The sequence below is a fragment of the Danio rerio genome, chromosome 6, assembly GCF_052040795.2.
Source record: "Danio rerio strain M-AB ecotype USA chromosome 6, GRCz13ab, whole genome shotgun sequence".
NCBI classification, from domain to species: domain Eukaryota; kingdom Metazoa; phylum Chordata; class Actinopteri; order Cypriniformes; family Danionidae; genus Danio; species Danio rerio.
This window is the reverse complement of record NC_141026.1, coordinates 47,152,031-47,173,034: the sequence shown is the minus strand read 5'-3', so window position 1 is coordinate 47,173,034 and position 21,004 is coordinate 47,152,031. Positions and strand designations below refer to the sequence as shown.

The following is a 21,004-nucleotide window of genomic DNA, read 5'->3' as shown; positions in this document are numbered from 1 at the left end:
TTGGTGGAGGAATCACAGCTTATAAGATCTGTCCATCATAAAGAGGGATCAAAGAGGGCCCAACGTTGTACATGATATGAAATGTCGATAGCTCTTGTGCTGAGTATCCAAAGGGAAAGGGAGATAGAGAATGAGTGGATCAACGGTGCAGTCAGTAAGTGCATGGTTAAATGGTAATGGAGTGTTTTCTACTCAGACAGGTAATACTTTTGTCATTTTGACATTGACATTTTTTGCCTGAAGCTGACAGGTGATGTGCACTTTTTTTGCCGATGATTGTCCCATACTGAATGCTTGGCTAATGTGGAAACGCAGATCTATATAAACATGCTTTTGGCTTTGGCAGCAGCTTGACAGCACCAGGCTATAGTGACATTACCCTCAGGAATCCCTCAGGAGTTGGGTGTGCTGGAATACACAGACTACATTTTTGTAACTATAATAGGAAGTTTTAATAACTGACACAAAAGTTGTTTAGAGTTTCTTCTTTTGACTAATACTTCACATAAGAAATATAAAGAATAATATCCACGGGCTACGTTCACAAAGTCTGTGAGAATGAAGTGAAAAGGGGGAATGAACAGAAAGTAAACTAGTTTAAAATAACAGAAAATAAAGCCTGTAAACATGGGGAAACACTTTTAAATAATCTGAAAATTTTGATCACGACTGAGAAATTGACTTCCGTTTTTTTTTTTTTTCAGTAAAAAACAAACAAAAAAATTTTTTTTTTTGATTTGTTTCTAAAATCAAAATTACCTTTTTTTCATGGAATCAAAATGGAGATATTTTTTATGTGATCCATAAGCTAAAAATCAGTAAACTAGCGGTTTCCCATATTTTCTGATTCATGTTTTTATTATTTGTTATTTTCCTTGCTTATTTATATTTTTGATTTGCATTAATGAACCTTTATCTGTCTTCCAACAACTTTTAGGGCTCTTTATCTTCAATCTAGGCAAATGTATAAAGCGCATGGCGCAAAAGCATTAAGGGTGTGTCCTAATCCACTTTTGCTATTTTAAAGACGGAAAAATACACTTTATGCTGAGGTGCATGGTCTAACAGGGTTGTACTTATTCTCTTAATGAGTTAAAAGTGTGTTTTGAGCATAACATGCATTAAACCAATTAGAGTCTCATCTCACATTCCCTTTAAGAGTCAACTGTGTCGTGCCATGGTGCATTTGCTATTTACATGATGGCCTTTGTAAGTGGAAAAACTAAATGCTTCACTAGCGAAGAATAAGCCTGCTCCAATCGATCTTTACTTTCACTTTCTCTTTCTCTCTTTCATGGATAAGGAAATAGTGTTGTATGCACGGATTTCCATTAGCCTACATAATTAATTGTGTTTCTAAACCGTTTCTAAATTCAGTTCTAATTTTCAGCAAACAAATAAAGGTCCCTCTTTATATTAGGTGGCCCTAACTAATATAGTCTTAGGAATTAATAGTTTGTTACAATGTACTTATTGTGTAAATACATGTATTTACTATGTACTTATTCTTGATTAAATACATGTATGTAATTAAATCTGTATTTAACTTTTGTAATTACATTTGTAAATACACTGTTGACCATCCCTTACACCTTAACCCACCCTTAAACCTACCCATACCACCAAACCCATCCATAACCCAACCTCTATCCCAACTCAAAAGCACCACAAGTGTTCTCAAATACATTATAAACACAGTAAGTACATTGTATTTATTTTTTTGATGTAAGTACAAAGTAGTTAAGGACACTTAATATAAAGTGGGACCCAAATGAATGAGCAATAATAACAAAGAGAGTTGTATCCAAACACACATAGGATGGATGCCCCATATGGTCCAAAACCAGACAGGTGGACAAAGATAAGCTTGCTTTTAAGTGGAGCAAATGGATTTGCTATTTAAACAATGTGGCTGAAAATGGTAAAATTAGGGTTGGGCTGGTCTGAAAATAGCAACACATCGGGGCAAATACGTCTTGTGCCTTATTGCGCCGTGTATGATAGATAGGGCCCTTAATATTTCAAAGTTTGAAGTGACATTTATTAAGATTTTTAATACAGTGTTTGAAAAAAAGACAGTTACACTGTGACTACTACAAATATATTAGTATACAACTGATTTTGAAACAAAACTACATTGTTTAAATACGGTTTAAAATTTTAAAATATATTGTTGGACATTTGTTTCTGAAACAGAATTATTTTCCATAGAGTAAAAATGTATTTGTATCAGTCTCAAGTTCCAGGACATTTAAATAAGTTTTAAAACTACTTTAGTGGTATATGAAGAAATTTAGCCTGAGTGCATGAAGGTTGCTGGTTTAAGCCTCAGTTGGGCCAGTTGGCATTTCTGCATGGAGTTTGCATGTCCTCCCCATGTTTTTGTGGGTTTCTTCCAGGTGCTCCAGTTTCTCCCACAAGTCCAAAGACATGAGGTACAGGTGAATTGAATAAGCTAAATTGCCTATAGTGTATGTGTGTGAATGAGTGTGCATGGATGTTTCCCAATACGTTGTTGCAGCTGGAAGGGCATCCGCTGTGTTAAACATATGCTGGATAATTTGGCGGTTCATTCTGCTGTTTCGACCCCTAATAAATAAACAGACTAAGCCGAAAATAAAAGGAATGAATGAATGAAGAAATGTAATACAAGTTTTGTTATGTTTTGAAACTCTAAGACATTGATTGACTTCTTTATAGAAAGGAAAAACGTATTTGAATGTGTGAAGTTTCAGACAAGTTTCCAAAAATTATTGTCACTGATGGGACAAAGTCAGTTATAAATGACAGCAAGTAAAACAATGATTAAAGGACAGGTGTACAAAAGAAAGTACAAAATAATTTTAGCCTTAAATACTGTAGAAATAAATAGTAGTGATATTTTTTAGATGTGATTTCATAAATAGTCCCATAGAGGGTTAAAGTGAAATATTGTTAGGGTTGGTGTTATAGTATGGTAGTCTTTTAATAGACTGCCAAGAAATTGTATGTTATTTTACAGACTTATTTCTTTTTATATTATTTATTATACATTACGCAATTTCAAACTACTAAAATGTTAATAAAAGTCACTTAGTCAAACTAGAGTTCCATTTTCAACATCAGAAGTGACAGAGCGAGATCAAGGTCTCATAATGCAATCAACCGTAAATAAATGGAAAGCACTTTTGAATCGTAAAATAGGGAAACTGTTAATTAACACTTTAGCACTTTACAGTACAACAGTCTATTGAAGTGGATCAGAAAGGGGTTTTCAAAATGGTCCTACCCAGCAGGTATCTTGATGCCAATAAACAATATCAAAAATGCTAATTGATTTAACATCCACACATTAATGCCCCTTTGACCACCAAAATGACACAAACATAAATATAATATATAAGAAAAGTTGTATTCATGTAAAAGCTGCAATTCTAAAATTACAAATTTATACAGATTTCGTCACCTTGGAACTATAAGGTTCTATCTGTGTTCTGAATGATGTTGAGATATTGAGCTTCAAAGATTTTGTATTCCATAGCATAGTATGTGTAACATTTTTTTTTTTTTTAATAAGAAGTCTTTATGTAAACAACTTATAAAAAACATCTTATAATGTAAATAAGTTTTCATTTAATAAGAATGTCAATAACTCAATTTTGACAAAAATGTCAGATAGAACCTTAAAATTCTAAGGTGACGATTTGTGCATCACTACAATCATATAAAATACCTTGTTGTCAAAAGACATCAAATTAACATCTAATATTGGCATCTGAATTCTTAGATGTCAATTTGAAGTCATTTTGAAATAAAGTTAATCAATTGTCATTGAATATATTTGCATTTTTGACTGTTGTTTTGACATCAAGAAAATAATGGATTATGTTCAATAGTTTTGGGACAACTTTAATGAAAGATTTTCATTTACTTCAAAATGCTGAATACTGATTCAGCTGAATTCACACTGAGAAGAGATGATCATTCCAAACTTGAAAAATAAATGACTTGTCATTAAATTTTCTGTCCAATCAAATGCTTTCAAGAACAGTGTCACGCCTCCTACATCATAAAGTGTTTTCACTTCCCAGCAAGCATTTTTTGTTTTTAAAAGGTGTGTAATAGACATCTAAATGTAGTCGTCTTGGCTAAATCAAGGCTAAATTTGTCCTGTCAGTGAAAATCTAATAGACGTCCAAGAATAGGCCAAAACTAGACTAGTCGTCCAATATACAGAAATGAATGACTACACATATAAAGTCTGTCTCATCTGTCTATTTGATGACGAGTCTAGTTTTGGACTACTTAGGCGTCTATTAGATTTTTACTGACAGCCTAAGTTTAGCCTTGTTTTAGCCAAACTCTCTACATTTAGATGTCTACTAGACATCTTTTAAACACAAAATTGTTTGCTGAGTTACATTATGATTTCTTCAGATTCCCATTTGCACGGCCATGCTGGAGATACTCCGATATCAACAACAGCATGAATCCTCCACTACCAAAAACATTTTTCTGTTAATGTAATGTATGCTGTGCACAGTAAACCACAGAAAACCATTGTCATATTGAGAGGTATAAATAAGCTAGAACATGTGCAGTATTGACCAACCAAATATATTATGCTTCATTCAGCTTGATTTAGTACTCAAAATGTAGTCTGACTAATTAGAACAGGCCAAAAAAAATGAAATACTTGATCATTTGAGCTGCAGTAATCAGCAAAATATGCATGTTTGGTTCGGTTCAGTGGCAATGTTTACATTCTGCTCTCCAACATGGCCGACAGATGACAGTTCGTGAAAACACTGTAAATAGATGCCAAATCTGCTGTTGAAATTGGTCACTTGTTTGCACACAATTACCATTTCAAATTGTATAAGGTAAACACCACAAATAGTCGACTATATAGGGCATAATCAATTCAGACAGTACTATGCTTTCCTCTGGGATGACTGAACTGCCGCAGTGCTCCCACAGACATGATAGCACAGAGCGAATCATGTGCACGAGTCGGCACAGACCAGATAATGTATCGTATCTTCAGGGCACCTTTAATGAACATGAAGTGTTCTCAATGACCACATGCTAAAGGTTCAGCAATTTGCATAAACGCCCATGGGCATATAAGAACTGTTCACACCTGTTTTTCTCCAGCCTTTAGTCACTATCAGCAAACATATGACATTCTCTAAAGACACACTCTCGCCTTAACTCACGCACAGCAAGATCCTAAGCAATGCCAAGCGTGCTTTTTGTTAAAAATACTTTAATTAGACATACAGTAATACAGACCTCTGATTAGCCATGCTTATCTCTGGTTTTGCGTCGAGAATTAGGCGCTTTTGCTATAGCACACAAATTTTTTTTTCTTCATTTTATGATGAAACTTAAATGTTTGTATAAATATTTACTATAAAACACACAATATCATTTCAAGATTATGATTTTTGTGCACAGTGAGTTGCCAATGTTGTTCATTCTCTCATTTTTTTGATCAACTCTGAACACGTCTCTATATAAAAACGTATTAATGAACCATAATAATTTAGTGTAATCATGATTTAGATATGTCTAAATGTTCCTGGGGTCAAATGTATTCATGCTGCCACAAAAGACCAACTTATCTTCTTACAGAAGTAACTAATTATCTTCATATGTGCGAATCAAAAGATTAAAAAAAAAAAAAACACATGAGAAATACGGTACAGTATGTGAACCGTGGTGTTGGAACATTTCCATGTGAAACTCAAGTGATTTGTGAACAAATGTGGATGTGTGTGGAAACATCCCATACAGTAGGTATCACTATTATTATTATTAATTTGTTTCCAACATCATGTTTCCAAGGCATGCGATTCACATGTATTCAACATATTTCATATTCAATTCATCTTTTTTTTAATAGTGCTTTTATAGTGCTTAGATTGTGTCAAAGCAGCTTCACATAGAAGATGATCGTAAATTGAAACAGTGTAGTTCAGTTTTCAGAGTTTAAGGTTAGTTCAGTTTAGATTAGCTCATTTCAGTTCAATGTGTTTTAATATTCACTGCTGAGAGTCTAGACACTGAAGAGTAATCCATTGATGCTACAACTATGCAAGCCAGTGGCAACAGAGGCTAGAGAAAAAAAAAATCCTTACCTATGGGCGAAAGTGAAGATAGAAAAGAAAGAAAAAAAAAAAAAAACCTTGGGAGAAACCTGGCTCAGTTAGCACAACCATTTCTCATATGGCAAAATGTCTTGTGGAGAGCTGCAGTTTAGGCGCAGGAGGCTGGAAAACGCAGGGCATCAGCAAAGACTCCCTAGAGTCTCATAGGAATCAGTCTCAGGCTTTCTACTCCTCCATGACCACCACAGCAGCTGCTACGTCCTGGTCAAGGAATGTGGAAACCTTGGGATCATCTCTTCACAGGTCTTGAATCACTTCAGTGGCACTGCATAATCTCTGGGAGCCTTAGGATGAGTATCCCCAGGTGGAAATGGAGAATAAAGAGAATAATTAGCGTAGCTGCTGTTTATAGTGTAAATAAACGAGATGCAAAAACCTGCATGGAGCACATTCATGCATCATACCGCTGTGATGCATTGAGTGTATGCTTTGCTAAAAAGATTTTTAATCTAGTTTTGAACTGTGAGAGTTTGTCTGAACCTTGGACATTATCAGGAAGGCTATTCCAGAGTTTAGGAGCCATTAATGAGAAGGCTCGACCTCCTTTACTCGACTGTAGTAACTGTTCTAGGTACTACAAGAAGCCCTGAGTTTTGAGATTTTAAAGAGTAGGTTGGATTGTAGCGAGACAGGATGTTGGTTAGATAAACAAGAGCTAGATAATTTACAGCTTTATAGATAAGTAGTACTATTTATTGATTTAATGATTTTATTATTCATATGAGAAGTATCAATTCTCACTATTAACCAGTGACTTGGCATCTGGGTATTATTAAGGTATTGGCTGTTCAGTAGTACTTACAGCACATATTCTGAATTATCTTATTCTACCTTACCAATTCTAACACTTTAACTTTACTACCAATCAATAAGCAAGAAATTAGGAGTTTAGCAAAAGTAAATGTTGTCCTTAAGCTTAGTCCCTTTTTTCATTAGGGTTTGCCTCAGTGGAATGAACCGCCAAATTATACAGCAGATGCCCTTTTACAGTTTTACACAGCGGATGCCCTTCCAGCTGCAGCTTAGTACTGGGAAACACCCATACACTCTCACATTCATACACACACACTATGAACCATCAAGATTATTTAATTCACCAACAGCGCATGTTTTTGGACTGTGGGGGAAACTGGAGCAACTAGAGGAAACCCACATCAACACAGGCAGAACATGCAAACTTCACAACTGACCCAGCCGGGGCTCAACCCAGCAACCTTCTTGCTGCGAGGCGACAGTGCAAACCACTGAGCCATCATGTTGTCACCCAGAAAATGGTTTAAGCACGAATAAGTAACTTAAAATAAAAAAGAGGTTCTGTGAAGTGTTGGCTAGACGGTTTCAACAATATATAGCTGAATTAGCTGATTTAATTCATTTAAGAGTTTTTGAAGCACGCTCGATAGACAGGATTTAAACTTTTATGTCTGAAACCTTAAAGGGGTGGTCCAGAGTGCATTGTTAAGGCTTGGTTGGGTTTATAAGATGCAAAGCTTTGTGTGCTCATGCTTCATTTGTGTGTATATACATATAAATCATGTTATTTTATCATACATCTTAGTTTGATTATATGCTGCTATTCAGCTGACAAAAACGACTGTCATATTTTCTAGTTCCTCAGAAAGACCCGTCCTCAAGAGGCTCTGATTAGTCAGCTAACAATGTGGCGACCCGCGTATCAGCTCCACGTCACCAGGAAGCATCACACTTCTACACGGGATGTTACTTTTATTAACACTTACAGTAACCCCACATCAATCCTAAAGCCAACAGTCACAGTAATGTAAAAATATGAATTATTGTTATAAAGGGTTACAAAAGTAATGCTATATTGATGTGTGTATCTGCAGTTCCATCCCATCTAGACTTTGCCGTTGCATAAAAACTGTCAGACAGTCTAACTGTTAGCCATAGTGTGAGCCTGAATCAGACAGAAAAATGAAAAGGACACAGCTAAACCTCATGCCTGCTCTATAAAATAAGATTTGACAAGTGTCTTTCATAATAATTTGAGGTATAGGCATGTGCACAGTAAGTACTATGAAATGTTCACATATCTTTTGGCAGTTCTTTATTTGAGATGTAGAACACACATCAAGAGTCTGCATAGAAAGACGCTGCAGCGATGCTGAAGATTGCAATAGTGTCTGGATGCAGCCTTTATGATGCAAGCTGAGATTGAATCACTGAGCGATGCAATGTCAGACACAATGCACTTAAATGGAGCTAGTGACATCACTGTGATGGGTAGGGTTAGGTAAGCCCATTAAAAAGCACTGGATGCAGCCCAGATTGCACTGCACCAGGTCTGCAGCCAGATTTACAGCGATTTGATGGATAAATATATGTTTGTAGCTAAATTGTTAACGGTGCCAAACAGCATTTCCTTTTGTTTACATCCTCGCTACAACATACTAATAACGCTATAAACTGTGCATGCAGCTCGTCCTGATTTTGCCAACTAAGCCACAGCGCCTGATATTCAGAGATGTTTATGTTTACAAATCTACATTACACATGAACTACAGTTTAAAATCTGATATTGTAGTGGACCACCCATGTAAGATTGATTTGAAGAAGAAAGAAAAACAAACATCTGGAAGGTGGCCAGACAAAAAGAGATGGATTAAAACACCAGGTATAAAGTTGCCTCGCTTGTCTACTTGTGATCCGGTCAAACAAAAACATCACATCAAGCGTAAACACCACATTACTGAATGAACTAGCAGCACTAACTGTGGTTTTTCATTCTTTATTCCCAGGAGCACCATATACTGTACTTTACTCCCCGATTACATTATTTACCCATGCATGTTTAATGTAAAAAAAATACTCATCTACTCACAGTCTAAAGAAAAACAGGCTTCAGTCCACACAATGGTGCAGTTAAAGCATCTGCCAGCAGGGGATTACGGTCACAGCTAACCAGTTCTAACTGTTCACAGCACATTCTTAAAATGTTCTTTGTTGGAGGTTGCCGTAAGGTAGACAGTGGGTGAAGGCATCCAGTTAGGTAATCTGAGATGATTACAATCCATTTTCAGAGCAATTTTCTCTACAATGGTTTTGTCGCATCTAATAGCATCATTTCACCATGAAGGTCAGAAACAGGATTTCCAACCTGTGAAACATTGTCCCAGACATAATGAAGCTGATGTGTGCGTCTGAGTGACAATGTCCTACTGCCTTCGTGCTGTAAATATTATATAGAAAATATCATTTGGTGACCCCAGGTGTCTTTAATTCTGTAGTCACTGGCTTGTAGCCTAAATAGGAACACATATGAACCATGTGGAAAGGCTACAGGGAAATGAAAATGTGGTGCCAAGATTTATGTCTGGTCTATAAAGTTTTGTGGGAAAGAAGAAAATCGCATATGTAACATGTTAAACAATAAGAAGAAACAATATCATAATGGATGAGTGCTAATCTTTCAATTTTGCAATTCAATTGTTATTTGGGTAAATGCTAAAGCTGTCAATCTGAGTGATAAACCCAATCTACGGATTTTTCCTGCCATTTCTTCTCAGGTCCATAGCCAGGTGGCTATGCGATCATAAATGGTAAAAATAACTCCTTGAAAAAGGCTTTCAGACTAAGCGGAATCCTGTGTTGGAGCCCAACATCCATTTCTGCAAGAACACATTCTGATGTAAGAGACCATCTTTCGCGACAGTATTGTTTTAAAATGGAGAAAACATTTTACAAGTATTTTTTATTAAAACAACCTTTTCTTAACAAAAACGACCAATAAAAAGCACCAAAAGCGGACCATATTAAAACTGATTTGAATACTATTGTTGTTATCCATTAATTTTTAAATGTACTTTACAAGAGAGGCTAGAAAATTGTGAAGCTCTATTATTATTATTATTATTATTATTATTATTATTATTTTCATTTAATTTAAATTATCAAATTCTGACTGAGAAAATTGAATTTACTGGCCAGTTTGTTATTTGCCTAATAAATGACCAGAGGCCAGTTTTAATTTAAAACTTTAAAAGATTCCCTTTTTTTTTGTTGTTGTTGTTTAATGATGTATGATGTTATAAACTTGCATAAAAAAATAAACAAATCTTTTTCAAAATTATTTATTCTAAATCTTTAGGAAATATTGTTGGTGTATCAAAAAGTGTGGTTACGATGACAACCATCAAGTTAATCCACAAACTAATCCAGTATTGTACTTAAAATGTCACTAAAATGCAGTACTTAATTATTATAAATAAATAGTAAATGTGGCTTATATCCGCAAAAAGTCCACTTTTTGAGAAAAGAAGAAACACCCCTTCCACCAGGCTGGCTACAGGCCTGCTCTTTGTTTTTGTTTATAAGCCCATTCCATACCTACTATGTGTATATATATATATATATATATATATATATATATATATATATATATATATATATATATATATATATATATATATATATATATATATATATATATATATAATACAGTTCATGTAAAATGGTTAAGTTATAAATGCAGCCCAAAATGTCTTTACATATTATTGCTACACCTGTGGTGTTCAAAAGTGACCGCCATAAGAAATGAATGGGTATCCAGACTGTATTCAACCATCAGACACAAACTCACATATTTCAGACTGAGCAATCTCTTTTGCAGATACACGTCTCTTTTACCTGCTTTTGCCGATTCTCCAGCCTGATCTTACAAGAAAACATTTGATGTTTTGTCAGTCTCCATTCAGCCAATATAGCAGGAGTAATTTTAGCTTAGCATAAATTATTTTATTGGATTAGACTAATAGCATCTCACTCAAAAATGACCAAAGTATAACTAGTGCTAGTTCTGTTTCCAGACTCACCATCCAAACCCTCAGTCTCTATTACCTACACTAATCTAGTCCAATTGAAGGACTGAAAAGTCAAGTACACAGGAAAGTATACAGTTTTATTTGTGCTTTGCTAATAGATAAATCATTTAGATGAATCAGACCCTCTGATCATTATTTTAGCAAGCTGTCTATTGATAATAAAACAAACTATTTAGATTTCTTTCAACTATTGTTCATTTTGTAATATATTTTCAGCACCTATTTGTATTTTCACTGCAGCTATTATAGGTCTAATTCTGTAAATTCATGTTAAACACTACTTTAAGACATTGTTCACAGCTAAAAAATGTTGAATAAAAATTTGGTGGTCAAAAATGTTTTTTGTGCTAATTTAAGAGCAGTTAAAATAGAGTGGTCAATTTTGACTGCATGGGAACACTAAAGTAAGGGGTGGGATATGAACATGACACAAGGGTTAATTTATATACTTATAACAAACTGAAGTAATCAATTTACGTTTTTAGCCCCGTCTTCTTTTCATTTTCAAGCTGACTGTATTCTGACAGTTTTGAATAATGTTTATTATTTTTAAATGATTTTCTAAACACCGTGATCTACATTTCTGTTTTGATCTTAAATTTCTATCTGAGTTTAGTTATAATAATGGCAGGTGCTGCTTGGCTGTTGCAGGTATTGTGTACAGTCCTTGTGTACAGCATGTGACCTGATATCTACAATCTTTGCTTCAGGGGTGCTCAATTTTGGAGACAATTTGTCTAGAGCAAATCACCTGAGCTATTAATTGCATGTGACAGATTACTCTATATTACAAGCGCTTGCAGCAGACAGGGGAAAATCAAAATAACTGCTTTACCACACTGGAAACAGCTCCATAAAAATCGGTCACTGGTGAAACATCTTTATAAAAACACCACATTCAATTTGTATTGCTTTTTCTTAAACTTAAACACAGATCTCTGTAATATAATCATTTTGCAATTGGTATGACTTTTTAAAATGCATATTTACAACATACAATATATCTGTATAACTAAACATACCAGAATGCTGTGTTGTGTGGCAAAATGGAATAGTTTTGGCTTCAGCTATGGTAAAAGTCTAAAAATCAATTAACAAAAATGAATCTAAAAATGAATTAACAAATTAAAATATTTTTTTACATGAATAGTTTTATTTTAAAGCGCCCCTATTATGCATTTAAAAGCTCATATTTTTATTTTGGGGGTCTCCAACAACACTTATTTTCTTATAATATGCATTTATTTTTTACCTAATTATCCCAAGAACTCCCATATGATTTGCTCAGAGACTCATTTGTTCCCAAACTCCTTTGCGCAATGCTAATCTGCGCTGATTGGTCCGATGACCCAGTCTGTTGAGATTGGTCGACTGTGCTCAGTTTAAAACAGAGAGAAACGCCAACCACAGTTTATCAACATTGTTGTAGTAGTCAAAGCACAGTGTATATGTGGGCCCAATGCAGGAGTGCATTAAAGCTAACACCAGCATTTTCTTAACCATAACACACATTCAGTAATAATCCACAGTATCAAAAGCTGAATTATTTTGAAACCTGACTCCTGCGTGTGTAAGAACAGCTGATGGTGGCCATAGTGATAACAAACGGTAGAGGATCGTGAGCACACACATTTAAATCGGTAAAGAAAACGACATGTGTTGCATTTTCAATGTGGCTTTAGACACGATATGTGAATATAATTGGCAATTGAGTGGTACGGTACGATACGGTATGCTTTTTATGGCCGTTTCCACTGTCAAAAGCCGCACCGTAACACTTTTTTGGCAACCATTCAAAAGGGTACCATACACGAGAAGCATGCAGCTGAACGCTGATTAGTAACAGATTTGTTACGATCTTGTGGAGCTAACCAGAATGAAAACAAAGAAACCATCATGTTTTAAATACACAGCCATTACACCGTGAAACTACGAGCCATGGATGACCCAAGCTCAAACAAACCTTGTCGTTGTCTTGATGTACAGACACAAATCCAAGAAAAACAAAATCTGCCGTGTCCTGTTGTTGTTTAACAAGTCCATCTAAAAGTGGAGTGGTTTTCGCTTTGTAGAAGAAGTTCAAGTATATAACGAACTTCTTGAGCTGATGATAATAACATGCGCATGATTATTGAAGTTTCTCAGTCATCTGATCCATTCAGAAAGAAAAGGACAAATGTGAACAAGCAAAGGAGAAGCCCAACAAAACACAGGAGCAAACAGTTTCAGTAACCTGAATCCCAAAAAAGACAGCCATGTTTATCTTCGCCTTTTGGACTATTATGAACTCGGAATGACAGAATTACTCTCTAACAGAGCTTAAATGTGCTGGTGAAGGAACAGACACAGATGAAAGGGTTGCTCTGACTATGGGCTATGTTGAGTGTTGTTTTTGAACCTTAATAAGGACTAAATGTTTGTTGTGTGTAGTTTATCAGTGATTGGTAACATATCGGAGACTGTAAGGGTCTGTACAGTATGTGTTCATATACTTTATGTTGCATGGTACCAGTGAGTGGAAACGGGCCATTAAGGAGTTACCCAGATACAGTACAAGCCGCGAGCAATTAAGAGTAACAGAACACAATTCAATACATGATTTGCAAGCTAGGAGCCAAACATTTTAAAATCACACTTACTTACAATTGTGAAATGGAGGAAGAAAATGATCCATGAACTGTGTACTGAAAGTCCCATTCATCAACAGTCTTTTCTGATCCTGCCTTCAACAAATGGCCGACAAATTACTTGTTGCAGGGTAGATTATGCCATTAATCACCTTAACGTTCACTTATTAATGTGCACTCATCTTCAGTCATGATCAATTCCACCCAAACAGAAAGAACCTATATAAACATATGTTTTAATATAGGTTTTGAATATATGTGACATATATAAAATTGGCCATTTTCCTATATTACATGTACACATTTATGTACATATAGTATAGGAAAACGGCCAAGTCTAATCTTTTATTAAAAATCTAGGTTTTTAAACAAGGTGCACTTTCAGATTTAAACTTCAGTTGGACATTTTTATTCACTTAGAGCTGATTATTTATATACATAGAGAGAGAGAGATTTTGGTCCTTATTGACATGATAGCATCACACAGTTGCTGCAAATTTGTCGGCTGCACATCTATGATGCGAATCTCCCGTTCCACCACATTTCAAAGGTGCTCTATTGGATTAATGTCTGGTGACTGGGGGACCTGATAAAGGGATGGACATGGTCAGCAACAATACTCAGGTAGAAGTTGGACAGGTGTACATAGTAGTGGTGAGTGCATATAATTATATATTGAAAAAAAAAAAAAAAAAAAACACCCGTGCATTCTGGGATTATGGTCTCCTTTCTCTGTTCAAGTGATGCTTTGGAATCGACCCAAAACCAGCATTTTCATATATTTTCAACGCTTTAAAATGTTGCTTATAAGCAGTTCACTAAGTTTTAGAGCAGAACAAATGAGTTTCTGGCGTGAGGACTTCACACAGAACCTGAAGAGCCTGGGAGTTGCTTTTGAAATGTTGAAAGCGTATTTCTTCAAAGCGCAATAATACATTACAACACCCTGTTAAAATGACACTTTGCATGGAAAATACACTCACTCGGGGGTTGTTTCTCTTTATGAAAGTGGACTATATGTTTTGGTTGCCTCACCACGGCACATTTATAACCCCCTAATACTTTTGACTGGGCCCACACGTTAATTGCAGGAATTAAGTAGTCTTGTCGCAGCCTCCAAATTCCCGTTTTGCTTCTTGAAAGGAGGAGGAGGGGGGCATCTGATTTATTGTTCAATAAAGCCAGGACCTGTTTTGCTCAATTAGCTCTATTTATCTGAGTAATGGTATTTTACTGGGTTTGCCCTTCCCTCTTTGTCGATGCAGTGAGCTATGCGTATGGCATCAGAGCTTGACTACATTTCCCTTGTGAATCAACGAGACCATATTAGAGAGATGTGGCTTACATAATGCTAAATATAGTCTCCCTCTTATTTTCAAAGGCGACGTAATGAAATAATTTGCTAGTCATGTTGTCTAGTCATTTGTCAAACAGAAGCAGGTGTTTATTTGTATGCCGTGCAGCATAGCGGAAACAGGTTCATCATTATGAGGGATAGACATTGGTCGGATTAATGAAAGTATACATACACAACCAACATGAGAGCACTGCTAATCGACATAGCATTCATTTTCTATCATTTATTATTATTATTATTATTATTTTTTTAATAAGTTGGCTAGAAACAGGATTAATATTGAGTCCAGGTATTATGTTTAAATAGTAATTTACAGCTTTAGATAGACATAGCCCTACACTAAAAATAATATTTCATTTGATCATCAAGTGGCTGCAAACTATTTACATGGGATGCCCATGTTTAGCATTTATAAATTGTTTGCAATTTATTTTTATCCAAACAAATAATACATTTTGTAAAGCCAACAATCACTTTTATATTTATTATTATTATTATTATTATTATTATTATTAATAATAATAGTAATAATAATAATAATAATAATAAAAGATTTGTTAAATATTACAAAGCCACATCCCTGCAGGCACCCGACATCACACAGATGTAAAATTGACGTTGGATCAACGGCAAATACTTAGCTTTTGACAATGTATGGACGTCACATTTTGACATTAAAGTGACGTTGAGATTTAGTTACACAATTACACAACATAAAACCAACCAAAGATAAACGTCTACTGTTTTTAAACTTTGACATTGTATAAATGTCATGTCATGACATTAAATTGTTGGATTTTAGTTAGTTGATGCCACAGCCTAAAACCAACCAAATGTCAAGGTCAGATGACATCAGTATTAGATAGTGTTAGACAGCAAATTTACATAAAAGTTCAGTAACCTGACGTCACAACCGAAATAGAACTAAAGATCAACATTATATGATGTTGTGTGCCTGCTAAGATGACTTGTTTGATGTTTAGCACAGGCCACTGGACATACAAAAAACATGAACAATGATGCTTTCACTATGCTATTGCTTTCACTATGCTATTGCTAGTAATGATAATTTGTCAGGTTTCTTAATATCAATCACATTCTCTGCATTTGTTACTAGCTTGCCGAAATGCGTACAATAGATGATCCAAATCTGACCCAATTCACCTTTATTCTCGCCCAATGCTGAATAAATTGGAAATAAAGAATATGATTTACATTAAGCGCATCAACTCTTAAGAGGTATGTCTCTCAGTTTTTAATGTGCGATTCACGGAAAAGCCCAAATTGGGAAATAAATGCAGTTTGAATCAGCACAGACAAGATCTGACATAGTTGTCATCATGTCGTCAAAGGCACTACTGAGATATACACGATGAAAATATTGGTGTATATTGCTGCCTACCCAGTAGGCACAGGACATCAACATGATGTTAGATTGGGATTGTACCCCAACGCCAAGGGACGTTGCATTTTGGATAGAAACGAAAATCGAGTTGATGTCAAAACCCAACGCCAGACCGACGTCAGTGTCCAGACTTTAGATTTTAGTCACTTTCCAACACAACCTTAAAATAACCAAATATCAACATCTAATGTTAAGGCTTGACTTTGTGTGGACAAACCAATATGACATATCAGAAGTTGGATTTTGGTTGTCATACCCAACAAATGTCTGTATTTGACGTCATTATAAAGTTGGTTTAAGATCACTATAGCTATAACCAACACAAGCTATAATCAACCAAATATCAATGTCATTTCACTTCATTATTGGACATCAACATAACGTCCTTAGACTGAATTTTGGTCACCTGACATTATGACCTAAATCTAACCATATATTAACAGCATATGAAGTTGTGTGCTTGCTGGGTGATGATAAATCAAATTAACCTTTCTAGGAATCTCAACTTACTTCAAACAGACTACAAATATTTAGTTAAACTTTGCACAAAAAAAAGTATTAAAATAAGTTAAAGTAACATTAAAAAAATAAACACATTTGTTGACATGGCTCATATATTTTTAGTATACATTAAATGTATAAATACATTTCAGTCTTTATTCCAATAACTAACAAGCACTTAACAATATTTTAGAGTATTTCTATACTCTTAACAAACCACCATCATAACCTAACTCTAACCATATATTAATGTCTTATGAATTTGTGTGTGGCGTCATATGGACCATTGGCTAAATGAATTATTTTATTCTTAAAAATACATTTAATTAAATGTGTACCAACTCTTCATTTTAAAATAGAGCACATCTTTCTCTGACTTTACCAAAACACTAGAATCTGACTCAAAATGAAATGATTCTGTCAAAGAATAACTCTTGTTTTCAATTCTCAAGGTACATGCAGCCAATCAAGTACATCAGGTTTCAAAATACTGGCTATAAGAGATGGGAAGTAACAAAGTACAAATACTTAGTTACTGTACTTAAGTAGATTTTTTTTTTCCTGGTATCAGTACCGTACTCCACTATTTATTTATCTGACAACTTTTTAGTTTTACTCCTTACATTTTTACACAAATCTGTACTGTCCACTACTTTTAAATCTGGCTCGTTACTTTTGTTTTATTGTGTTTTGTGGTGTGATCTTTATTATTTCTTGTCATTGTGCAATTTGAATGCCTTTTTTGATTCAAAACCAAATCGAAAAGTAATTATTTTGCTTTCATAATAATGTATCATTTGCAATCAGTTTCAAGCACTTTATCCAAAATCTAAGCACTTTTCAAACCTTAACAAAAAAATTTAAGTAGATTAAAGCATTTTCGAGGATTTCCAGAACACATTAGCACCCTGGAGACAAGTGATACTCCAAGTAAGCCTATTTCAATATATATAAAATGCTTAATTTTGCCAAACAGAAAGAAATTCCTGTCTTTACAAAAAAATAAATGATTATGAGGTAGACTTTTGTGCTGATAACTTTCATTTGCAATCATACGCATCTGTTAAAATACAAGTCTAATATGCTTGGTGTGATCATGCATTCGTAATGGTATGAACAGTTATAGGGGTGGTCAAATGTATATTTATATGCTTTTTATGTCTTTTTTTAATTGTTAATATCATTATTTAAGAGACAAACATGCGAGATACTTTACATCATTTAACGAGCTGACCAGAGAGTTATTTTGTATAGATATTTTATGCATAGTGTAGTCATTACAGTGAAACTAAAATACTGTAGTTATAGTAATGAATACTTCTTACTTTACTTTTACTTGAGTACAAAAGCGTAGTCAGTAGTTCAACTTTTACCAGAGTCATTTTAAACATTTGTACTTTTGCCATTTCTGCTGGTTAGTGTTGACATAACAAAAAATGCAGAGACTTTTATGTTTCAGTTTTACATAAAACATGCAATCCACCCTTTTGACAATACATTTATCGGTTGGGAACTGTACGTCCACATGTACAGTAATGTTCACCATTCAAATGCATTTCAGTAAAAAGCAGATACTTTTTTTTTTCTTTACTAATTACAACAGGAGGTAAAGTAGAAACACAGTATGATAGAATAAAATAGGTTTTACAATATAGCTTACAGTGAACAAAATATTCATGAAACACACAAGAGCTTTCTAAACATGAAAAAAAAAACAGCAAAAAGCCCAGATAAAAAGGGGATCGAATTAAAAAAAAAAAAAAAAAAAAAACTGATTCTAATCTCTGTGATCTTAAGGGTTAGGAAAACTATTTTTTATCAAGATCACTCCTCAGAGTCCTCCTTTTACTGTATAAGTGTAAACGTAATAGAAAAAATAATCCAGACTGGAATGAGCTGTGGTTGGCCCATTTTACCCAACATAAATTACTCAATGTTTGTGTATTATCAGCTGAGAGATATTTTGATATTATATTGTTTTTGAACTGATATAATTACAGAAGCAGAGGTTTTATACTGTATCCATGATTTGGATTTTTTTTTTTTTTTTTTTTTTTTTTTTTTTTTTGCATTTGTGGGATGGTGTGTGTTAACATTCGTAAATACTACAAAAACAATCCATGTTGTTGGGAGGTATAGCTTGTCTGTTAAAAAAAAAAAAAAAAAAAAAAGGTCAAGCATTATGGAAATGCGTTCACTGACTGCATATTGTGTAAAAAGAAAATTACATAAAATGTGTGATGGCCACAAAAGACTGACGCTGTGCTAATTGTTTTTAGAGGTTTGAAAATGTGACAACCTGTAGGACAAATGCTTGTTAGGAACTGGAAAAAACTGTAGTAAAATAACTGACTTGTAGGTAATCATCCGAGTCCGAGAGAGGTGCCAACTTGCTTAACATTTCAGAGTGAAGTAAACAGCGATCTGATTAACACACATTGTGTTGTGTTTATCATTATTGTTGTTATTTTTACTTCTTCCCTATTGTTTTACACACCAATAAAAACAAACACGATGTGTTAAAATATCCATAACACAAAAAAAAAATGTGTTGTTAATTAACACATCATGTATAAAAGGCCAAACTTCAGCTGCTGAAAACTTCCTCCTTCAACCTTTTATGGTCTTCTTTACACACTTTCAGTTCAGTCTTTCCTCAGATTGATGATAAACACATCCAATTTCCCATCAGAACCAAATAAAGTAAACTTTGTTAAAATAATGAACATGAATAAATCGTTGATCCATAGGCGGAGGTGACGTACTACAAGCTTTACGTTTATATTAGTTTTATACCTTTAAAACACAATTTTTTTTCACTGTTTTGGGGCACACTAGATTATAGATATCTTAAAATTAACAATACTAATTCTAACATCTACACCTATTATTTTAATTTCACGGGATCTTAAATTACTAAAATGAACTGTCCACACAGCATGCTAAATGTTGAAACACTGTATGCCAAGATTCTTACCTGTTTTAGAGTTCAACTTCTTGAGCTATTCCAGCTGAAGTGTTTAAGATTGTGTGCATAATCCAGTCCTCTTGGGTTTGAAAGAGTGTTCCTGTAAAGATTCAGTACTCTAACAATCACAGATTTGGACAACCAACTTTTCTTGCTATGGCAGGAAGGTTCATCCCTTGGCTCTTTATCTGGACAACCTGCTGTCAGGGGGTTTCAGTAACTTTAGAACAGCTCGACAACTTGGAAAAGTTCAGTTGCCATGAACAGAGTTTGTCAGATAATTAAGAAAATTTGCATCAGGTGGCAGATTCCCATGGTGTTCTCTAATTTGGATCAGCGATCTCTTTCAAATAAGTCATTTAAAAGGCACTGTCATTCAGAACACATTTAAGTCATGAAATAAACTTAAAACTGCTCAAATGAAACTACAGCAATTACCTTGACATGTAGACTGTTTATTTGATGCCATTAAATTTAGGTCTACATTATTTTAAGCTTTCTTCAGATCGATTTAAACTGTAAAGTGACGCAATTCCGATGTTTTTTCTCGCCCATGTACAGTACGTGTAAGCAGGAAAAATACATGTATTCCGATTAACTCAAATCAGTTTTAGGCCTTGTTCATACGTGGGAATTTCTCCGATATGAATCGGATCCGTGCCCCCGTGTCAGCCGTGTAAGCAGGTAGATCGGATTTTTCACCTGTACGTCGCGCTTCATTGAAAATAGCTGTCAACTCTGACGCTTTCATTTCGGAACAGACTTCAGCAGAGTCCCAAACTTTAAATCTTATACACAAGGTTTGAAAAAGATGTTATATTCTAACCTGGGCACAAAATCACTTTTTGGTTTCGGCCAAATAATAAACAAAGTTATGGGGTACAAACCATTTGTCTTTTACTATCAACACACGCGCCTCTCCTACAAATGAGCACTGGCTGTATGGTCACCGGACTTTAGGTTCCTGTGCAATATTGCCAAAAATGCCAGGAGTGTAAATGTTACATTTTACCCCACATACGGGGCAAGTTGTAACAGTCAGAGGGTTAGTTGTAACATGCCTAAAAAGGCCAATTTTACACAATTAATTTCAATCCACTTTACTTTAAATAGTAGCTAGCCTATATTTCCTCAGTTCTTAGCTCAATTATTT

General features: G+C 34.6%; 1 long non-coding RNA gene across 2 annotated transcripts in view; it reads right to left on the bottom strand.

Moving 5' to 3' along the window:
• The window catches only part of LOC147836459 (uncharacterized), a 99,652-nt gene extending 79,545 nt beyond the window's left edge, over positions 1 to 20,107 (bottom strand). For both annotated transcript variants that reach the window (XR_015494129.1, XR_015494130.1), the window contains exon 1: positions 19,861 to 20,107. This is a non-coding gene — a long non-coding RNA (uncharacterized LOC147836459). The remainder of the gene's footprint in view (positions 1 to 19,860) is intronic.
• Positions 20,108 to 21,004: the final 897 nt, after the last annotated feature.